Source organism: Dreissena polymorpha, chromosome 2 (assembly GCF_020536995.1).
Source record: "Dreissena polymorpha isolate Duluth1 chromosome 2, UMN_Dpol_1.0, whole genome shotgun sequence".
NCBI lineage: Eukaryota > Metazoa > Mollusca > Bivalvia > Myida > Dreissenidae > Dreissena > Dreissena polymorpha.
Genome location: NC_068356.1, coordinates 57,107,570 through 57,118,182, shown reverse-complemented (window position 1 = coordinate 57,118,182; position 10,613 = coordinate 57,107,570).

Sequence of the window (10,613 nt, the reverse complement as noted above, 5' to 3'; positions counted from 1 at the left end):
CGTGTGTTTTTTTCAAGATCATAGACGAGTTATTGAAGGAAAACCGTAATCAAATATGGTGACTTCTTATGTGGCGTTCGAAAAATTGGATGTACGCATATCATTTTCTCTTATAATACACGTGTTCAGCAAAATATTACTAAAAATACGATTATTTCATTTTCCAAACGAGGTTTAAAATCTGATACTTAATTTCTTGCAAAAAAGTTCAACCACCCTTTTTGGCACTGACACGATATTTGTTCATCAAATTTCTCGAACATCACATACGTAGACAACAGAATTGTTGAAGGTTTGCCTTCAATAACTTTTTTACCCCGACGTCTACGATCTTGAAACTCAGAGAAAAGCGCAAACACTAGAAACGAAATGGCGTATTCATTAAAATGAACCATAAATATAAAGTAGCCTAACGAGTGAAAATATTCGCTACTCCTTCACGAAAAACACGAAAACGACTCCATCTTTGAAGTAGGTTCCAACTTGCGCTCATTGGGTCATTCTCGACCTGAAATGGCTTGAAGTCGTCCGGGGGTGACTAGAAGCCGATTCGTGTCACCATAGAGTGACTTCAAGCTGATTCATGTCATCTTGGGCTGACGTCAAGTCGACCGGTTGACTAGAATCGGCTTGAAGTCACCCCCAGGGTGACATGAATCGGCTTCTAGTCACCCCAGGGTGACTTTACGCCATTTCAGGTCGACAATGACCCAATGAGCCCAACTAACCTCACCTAAATGCCTGTAAACCCTCAAATTCAACTCAACAACCGACCGATAACGTGAGCAAGTACTGCACGAAACTTTCTTTTATTCAAACTCAGTCAGATACTTAATGACTTTCTTTAAGTCTAAACGAAATGTATATTTTGACCCTTAAATTGACTTTGGCCAGTGTATCTCTCGAGAGGAAGTAAATTGTAAAGTATCGAAATACAGTGTGTCTGAGTCGTTTCCCTTTGACTGAAAAGCGGTTAAAATGGATCATATTTTGTACATGTACTTTTCAGACAGACGAGGACACGCGTATTTGGCCTTCAATTGTTCCTATTTTATCACTTTTTTTCTACATTTCCTACCTTTTTATTTTCTTTATACTTAATTCTATTTTTGCTATAAAACCTCAAAATATTTCTACTTTTTGCTATATATTTTTTGTATGATTTTATGATTTTATTTTAATTGGATTTTCATAATGTAAAAGCTGTAAATGCCGTACAAACTGGCCATTTATAGTTGAGGAAAAGTGTGTGAAGCTGGTACAACTCCAGAAACATCCAGAAACAGTTAATATATTAAACCCAATCACAAAGAGGTTTCTCTTCTCTTTGGGAATATTCCCTAGCCTATTGATTTAGGGAAGAAATCTCGCTTAAACGTCCAACAGATTTTGGCATGTATTGAAGCTTGTCAGTAAATGCTTTAAATGATTTATATTGATAAATTTAAGCATTTGAACTAAAAATCTCCAGTTAAAAAACAAGAACACAATTTAAAAAAAGGAAAAAGGTAACCCTCAACAGGGCTCGAACCACAGACCCCTGGATTCCTAAAGTCCTGGAGTAAAAAGCCTATCGCCTAGACCACTCGACCATCCACGATCATTTTCAGTGCGGATGTATTGTTTAGCTATATGAGCAATCCTCGTAGTTTCCAAAAATATCGAATCGCGTCGATACGAAGCTTTATCTTCTGGGCGGCCCCTTTAAATAGCTTATGTTAGAATGAACAAGAGATGTGTTTGTCAGAAACACAATGCCCCCTATTGCGCTACTTTGAAATAAAATTTCAATATATCATTTGGCAAGTTTATAAATTATCTCAATTTTAAAGCTTATTACTTCCCTTTGATTGTATTTTTTTACTTATGACCTTGACCTTTCACCACTCAAAATGTGCAGCTCCATGAGATACTTATACATGCCCAATATCAAGTTGCTATCTTCAATATTGCAAATTATGACCAATGTTAAAGTTTTTGGACGGACGGACAGACAGTTCAAATGCTGTAAGCCACCCTACCGGTGGCATAAAAAGCTTGTGTAAGGTTTTATTTACATGAAAACTGAAAGATTCTAAAAAAAATCTTCATCGGATTGAGGCCTTAAATAATGCAAGTTTAATCAGCATCTGTCATTAAAAACTGAATGGTGCACTGCTGAGGTCATTTTCTAAAGTAATAACTATAACAAATATTATTAGCAATAAAACGTGATCGTGGTGGCAGCAGACTTTGAGAAACATCAACTCTTTACGTAATTTAATCACTCGGACAATGCGCAATAAATGAGGGAATTTCAAAATTTAGCAAAAATCACTTGATCATCAGGAATTTTTGCAAAATATTGACTACTTGTGTTTTCACCTCCCGGACATTTTTAGCTCACCTGATTGCTCAGGTGAGCTTTTGTGACCGGTCTTTGTCCGTCGTTTGTCCGTCCGTCCGTCCACATTTGTTCGTAAACACTAGAGGCCACATTTATTGTCCAATCTTCATGAAACTTGGTCAGAAGCTTCGTCCCAATGAAATCTCGGTCGAGAGTGAAACTGGGTCGTGCCGGGTCAAAAACTAGGTCACTAGGTCAAAAAAAAGAAAAAACTTGTAAACACTGTAGAAGTCACATTTCATGTCCAATCTTCATGTAAATTTGTCAAAATGTTTGTCTAAATGATATGTTGGTTGAGTTCAAAAGTGGTTCCGGTCCGTTGAAAAACATGGCCGCCAGTGTGCGGGGCAGTTTACCTAATTTGGCTATAGAGAAACCTTGTAAACACTCTAGAAGTCACAATTTTTGCCCAATTTTCATGAAAGTTTGTCAAAACATAGGTTTTATTGATATCTTGGACGACTTCGAAAATGGTCCAGATCGGTGAAAAAACAAGGCTGCCAGTGGGCGGAGCATTTTTCTCTATATGTATATAGTGAAAACATGTGAACACCCTAGAAGTCACATTTTTTGCCCAATTTTCATGCAATTTGGTCAGAACATTTGTTTCTTTGATATGAGAGTTGAGTTCGAAAATGGTTCCGATCAGTTGAATAACATGGTTGCCGGGGGTGGGGGAGTTTTCTTATATTTATACATAGTAAAACAAGCTTGTGAACACTCTAGAAGTCACATTTTTGCCCAATCATCATGTAACTTGGTGAAAATATTTGTTATATATATATATATATATATATCAGATGAGTTCGCAAATGGTCCCGATCGGTAAAAAAATGGATGCCGGGGGTGGGGCAGTTTTCCTTATGTGACTAGAGAGAAGCCTTGTGATCGAACACTATAGAAGTCAAATTATTTGCCTAATCATCGTAAAACTTAGTCAATACATTGGTTTTATTGATTTCTGTGACAAGTTGGAAAATGGCTCAGATCGGTGAAACACACTTTTTAGCTCACCTGATTGCTCAGGTGAGGTTTAAGGATTGGTCTTTGTCCGCCGTCTGCCCGTCCACATTTGGTTTGTAAACACTCTAGCATTCACATTTCTCAAGCATTCTTTATCAAAGTTGCTGAAAGATCTCAGTCAAGTTTGATAATGAGCAAAATCACATAATTAATGCCATAATTATTGCCCTTAGATTGTCCAAATTTTCATTATATTATACAAAATCCTTGTAAACACTCTAGAGGTCACAATGTTGTTTCAGGTTGTATGAATCTTGGTCATAATATTTATTTTTGTAAGCAAAGTTTGATGTTTGGTAAGGGGTTTCAACTCAAAATATAGGTCACCAGGTCAAAGCTTACAAAAACAAAAACACTCCATACGCCAGAGTTTTGGTTCAATAATGATGAAACTTGACCAGGATGTTTGTCTGGACAATATCTAGGTCAAGTTTGACGTTTGGTAAAGATTGAATGAACCGACTCCTCTCAGGTGAGCGAACTAGGGTCTCTTGGCCCTCTTGTTATATATGAGCCCTGCTCTGTACAAATTGTGGAGTCCGCACAGACTAATCAGGGACGACACTTTCCGCCTAAACTAAATTTTTGCTTAGAAGAGACTTTCTTTAAGCGTAAAATATTACAAAAGCGGAAAGTGTTATTCTTGATTAACCTGTGCGGACTACTCCTGATTAACCTGTGCGGACTGCACAGGCCAATCTGGAACGACACTCTACGCAAATGCATTAATCCCCATTTTCACAGGGCGAGGCTAATATGTGCATGAATATGTTCAAGCCTCAGTCTTTGTGCAAGCTTGAATATTTAGTGTTGGCTTCAATAATTTTGCACGACCGTTAATCACAAGTGCCACCTCTTTTTGAGATGCATTAATAAATAAGCCAATGCTACTTCCGAGGTTGCGCTCAGGTCCGGATGTTTTGATGTAAAACCTACTTACCCTGCATTGTCCATAAAAGTTCAATACATACGGGCCTTGGCTAATTTATTCATGCATCTCAAAAACGAGGTGATTAACGACCGTGGTTTTGGTTCTTCTTTAAATGTAACAAGTAAAATAAAAACACCTTTTCGGTGGCCACCAACCATCGATGACAAGAAAATGTAAAGCATAAATTACCAGTAAGAATTGCACATTTCATCATCTGGTACTTAGTTCTGTTGTGGGCTGATGAGAGTAATTCATCCACGGGTAGGGACGGTCACTCTTTCCCATTCAGCTTTTCTTCTGACGGCCCCGACGGCTACCTACCTCTAGCGTACCGTAGAGAACAATATTACACATAGAGTCGTGTCTGGTGAAGTGTCTAAACAAAGGCACCTTTCGTCGTTTGACGGTCGCCAGTAGGAGCTCTTGTGGGCCAACTATAGTTGCTTTCACGTGTCAGACGCTTGATGGTCTTCTGCTCCGTGAAGGAGATGCGGAGCAGTCTTCGGAGACACTTGTTATGAAATGTCTGCATCCTGCGTTCTGTGTCCGCATGAAGCGTCCAAGTCTTGCAGTCGTACAGTAAAATGGAAACCACGATGGACTTGAAGAGCCTATACTTGGTGGGGAAGCTGATGAACCTAAACGATACTGGTAACATCCGTGGACAGCAACCCTCCAAAGTACTTGAAGCTGGTCACCTCTTCCAGCTTATCGCTGTTCATAGTGATGTCTTCACTGGTGTTGTTTGTGCTGGTCACGATGTTTTTCGATTTATGTGCTGATCTTCATCCCGTATTCTCATGCTCTTTCCTAGTCTCTGTTGGTGAGGTCTTGGAGTTCACTGATGGTGCCAACTATGTATAAAAGTCATCAGCGAATGTCAAGTGGGAGATCGTTGCAGATAGAGCTGTGGTGGTCATGAAGGGTATCCTGCATACTCAATGAAAAGATTAAACACGACGGGGAAAAGCCGACATACCTGACTGATGCCAACTGATGAACTGAAGAAATCATTCTTCTGTCTGTTGAGAAGTACTGCGTTGCTGGCGTTTCCGAAGAGTTCGTGGGTGACTTGAACCAGCCCTTCGTCAATGGTAAATCCTCTCAGCGACTGCCATAGGCCATAATGGAAAGAAGGCAAAAGCTTTTCTGGGCGATGCAGTAGTTGAAGAGCTGAGATGGTGCAGGTGTTTCTCAGTGATGACTCTGCAATTGAAGATATGTTCCACTGTGCCCGCCTAGCTCTGAAATGCCAGCTCTACCACAATAAGTTCCTCAGCCTCCTACTCTCCGATCGGTTGAGGATGATAAGAAGCATGACTTTGCTGGCATGGCTGATGAGAAGGATTGTGCTGTAATTATCATATAGATTAATGCTACCCTTTTTTGGTATGGGGATTACCAGAGACTGGGTCCACTCCTTGGGGCACTTCTTCTACTCCTAGATCGTCTGATATTATATCGTCATTGCCGTTCCACCGTGCTTGATCAGCATGGAAGGGACGTTGTCAGCTCCAGAAGATTTTTTGCCTTGCGACTTCGAACTGCCTCGTCTACCTCTGCCTTAGGTATTGACGGACTTTCGTCGTCCGCTTCTGGACTGGGATCGTTCTAACGGAGACCGGGGTCTTATTGAAGAAGGTATCTATAGAGGTCGCTTCTGTATAAAAACGTGTGTGTGGTGCCCCTAATTAAAAAAGTTTATCAAATACTAACGTCTGTGTGTGTTTATTTCTACTTGATGAGGTGTATCCGCGTTAGAATCTGCATTATGTATGGATCCGAGGCGTGTTCCAGCACTCCAAACAAATTTAGCTACTAACCAAAGTTGGAAAGAAGTTTTAATTTTAGCTGCAATTTCAATATAAGTCGTCGTTACTGAAAGATTTTTAATTTTGGTGTGGTCTTTTGTGTTGTGTTTTGTTGTTTTTGGAGGGAGGGCAGTGGGCAGAGTACACGGCGGAAACCCCACCTGTCCGGTATCGACACATTGGGTTCCACTTATCCGATCGTTATTGCTACGAGTATTCAGTCAGGGCGGAGCTTTGGATGTACCACATGGCTATGCATTGATGGCACAATGAGATGACAGGTTCACAGTTGATACCAAGTACTAGTATATATTTATTACTCGAACATAATTATTTTTAACCGCGGAGATATACGGAATCCCAGGTCATATACAAGCATAAAGTAAGCACATGCACACTGAGCTTATCGGCTTGCTGTTTACAAACGAAAATCGAAAACAAAGGCAACAAAAACCTGAGGCCAGCTATTTCGGTCGGCATTAATCAATATTGGCGATCACACTGAATGATGGAAGAATCTAAGAAGTATTCTTGGAACAGACGGCTTTCGGGTTTTCTAGAATTTTTCGGGTCGTTAAACCAGGCTCACTCGGCCCAAATACTAGACTTTTTCGGCCCCATTTTAAATTTGAATAGATCGGTGCAAACATTTGGTCGATGCTTTTCATAACTATGGGATATTATTTATTACAGTTTTATTGTATTGTTATTTGTGTTTTTTTAGTTGACACCATAAGCAATTTTAAACAAACAAACCGACAATCTGTATTCGCTTTAATCAATTAAGTTTATAGACTGTGTGCAATTAAATAAAGTGCCGATTATGCCTCAGGTAAATTTGCAATCTCCACGCAGAGTTGTCGTTCCTTGCTCTCACATACAACTCTTGACCTTTCCATACTGTTGTTCTGTGTTACTCAGGAAGGACAACTGCGGGTTACCAGACAACTCGCCCCAAAGCCAACTCGCCCCAGGACAAGTCGCCCCGAAAATCTGGACAAGTCGCCCCAAATATATTGGACAACTCGCCCCAATCGAAAGACAACTCACCCCAAATAAAAGACAACTCGCCCCAAATTAAATGACAGCGTGCAACGAAATATTTTGTCATATATATAATACTCTTTGTGAAAAAAATGTATTAAATAACATGTTTGACTTTAAAAGGAATGCTGAATAAACAAAACGAATAATACATGGGGAAAAAAATAAAAATAGAAATGTGTTATATTCATAATTTTATTCATAATTTATAACAATTACAGACTCACGATACTAACATTTGTTTTTATTGAAAACATACAAAGCATCAATTTTAGCATATTAAATGAAATAAATAACACAGATTTATGAATGAAAAGACAATTCAAAATATTATCAAACATTCTCATTTATTAACTCATTTTAAAAATAATTTTAAAACACAGTTTGTAATAAGCCTTGATGAATAATATCGAACATTTCAAACATCCGTAATAATTAACACAAACTTTCACAAAATATTATCAAACATTTCCAACATCTTTAATACTTTTAAAACATTACAAACACAGGTTGTAATGAGCCATGATGAATATTATCAAACATTTCAAACATCCGTAATAATTAAACACAAACTTTCACACAGAAACAAGCTTTTAAACACAATGGTTGAAACATTTCTAACAATCAGAAGAAAAAAACAACAAATGAGCAATAATTTATTTCAATTCAATCTAGCAACTTTCAGGCAGGCATTTGGTCCGTAAATGATAAATATTATCAACCATTTAAAAAATATAATAATGGTAAAACATTACAAACACACAGTAACTTTCACACACAAACAAGCTTTTCAAAAACAAGGGTTGAAACATTTCCAACAATCAGAAAGACATCAAATGAGCAACGTTCATGCATTTGGTCCATAAATGCCACTGCATTTCCTCAGTAGGCCGTTGACTGACAATTCTCCGCTCTCGTACGCTTGAAGATTTTTCCCTGGAGAGACGTGTTCTTCCTTCGTTGTCGCCTGGATAGCTTTCCTTCTGATACCATCTTCACCTGTGTTGGGAGAAGGGAAGCCTCTTCACAAAGAAGGGTCAGTAGTAGGTAGAATGGGAAATTGGCTTTCTTGGCGTGCTGATTTAGTTTCAAGTGCCACCCTTCACAGTCATTATTTGTTTTCACGCCTTTTTTGACAAAGTAATTATTTTCAAAATATGCGACTTATGTATATACATAGAGGATATTAAATAAAAGGTTAATGTTAATTCTTATCATAAATATAAAATGCACATTTTATCATAATATTCAATCATTTCAGCAGATAGTAATGTTCAATACTAAGGATTTATACAAACGTTTAAAATATATTTGTACTGACAAGTAAAAAAAACTGTAAACACATTCAATATTACACCATGAGCAATAGTTTAAAGCGGTATACATCACCCAAATAACGCAAAGATAACGGTCCAGTGACTTCTGACATTTATCTGAAAGGTTTTATGATCGTTATCAGGTCGTAAAACACATCTGTTATGTGTCACCGGATTAACGGACATTGGTTGATTACCCGATAATATGCAAGTATCCAACAATTTAGATTCATTATTTATGGGGAAACAAAAGCTGCCTGACCTAAAATATGTAAGACACAACAAATAATTATATTATAAGTTTACTTACCAGAATCACAGCCTATGTGTTGCCATCGCTCGCAGGCATCGCAAGAAACAGCACGTTGCCTCTGCCCAACTGTCTTTCCACAATGTATACAATTTGCCACTTCTGCCATTGCAGAAACACAAACACAAAACTAACTAACACTAGAAAATTATTATATCCGACATCAAATAAGCACATATATGTTTGAACACATGGCAGATGCACTGAAACCCACACAACTATATAGCAATCGTATTCCAAGTCACAAATAGTATTGTCCGACACAAACAAAACACATACTTTGGGCTCATTCAGATACCCTCTTTATATATAGTCAGCCCTTATAATTACTTTGCAAACAGCATTGTTGTCTGGTTAAGCGTGTTACCTTATTTATTCTTTAATCACGCTAAACTGTCATACCGTTTGTCTTATTAATAAATCTTTGACCAGACAATGAAAGCATGCCGGCTTAATTAATTTTCGTCAATTCACACGTTTTCAAAACATAACTAACACAAAGACATTCCATTATTCTTTAATTAAACCAAACTATCATACAAAATGTCTCATTAAACAATCTTTGAACAGAAAATGAAAGCATGCCGTCAAAATAAACGTTTAACATTTCACACGTTTTCAAAACAAGACGAACTAAATGGGGCTTATTTTAATAAACACAATCATAAAAAAGCTAATAACAATTAATTATTAAAAGCAATCCGGTATGTAAACAATTATTGAATTACAAAGTTTAACAATATGAAATGAAAAAAAAAATCATACAACTACATTTCCTAAAAACAGGGACCTATACAAACAAAGGGATTAGCAACCTCGCGATATCCCGTTACAGCACGCAAAATAAACCGGTGCGCGAGATCAGGGACCTATACTTTAATCTCGCTCGATTGGTCCCGGTGTAGCGATAATAAACCGGTGCGCGAGATTTGATAATCTCGATCGATTGGTCCCTGTGTAGCGATAATGCGGCTACACGATATCGATTGCGAGGGATTTCGCTTATTTAACGCGTTACGTTTTTTCGGATTCAAATTATATTATGTTAAATAAACAAGTACCTATTCGTTTAATTGTTGCGTTGTTGATCTCAAAATCAATCATTAATTAGTCTTATTATTACGCAGTATGTCAAATGGGCACCCAATTATCGGACTCTTTGATGAATATTAATTGCCGGTTGTTTCGCCAGGGTTAAATTGCCGTTGTTTATCGCACGTATGTGCATGTAAAAAAGACCGGTCTTTTAATAGAATTAAAATGTTACCATGTTTTGTTTAAAATAGCAACATTATCAAGACATGTTAAGTGCAAACAACTCAAAATGTATAATTGTTCTTTTAACCTCCGACGCAGCAAATTTTCGAATGTCATTTTGAAATTTATTTGGACTCCCTTAAGTCATAGTGAACGTTGGAATTCATGGAATTTACTGAAAATGTCTTCTAAACATAAAAATTTCCTTTCATGGGATGACGACATAGATTTAGATTTGGTATAAGGTTATTATACTGATGATGAGGCAAACAATAAATCGCAAGCAAGCACGAAAGAGCTGTGCTATATTTGTCCTGTTTGTGGTGCGGAGTATAAAAGTGTATCAGGATTTCGAGGTCATGTCATAAAAAAACATTAACAGAATTTACGAGGTAATAAATATTGGATGCATTTTTTTAGTTCTGCATTTTGCGTACAAACCAAACAAAAAACAAGAAAGGTTTTCGTGTTTTAGTAGTATATATATATATATATATATATATATATATATATATATATATATATACTCATGTTT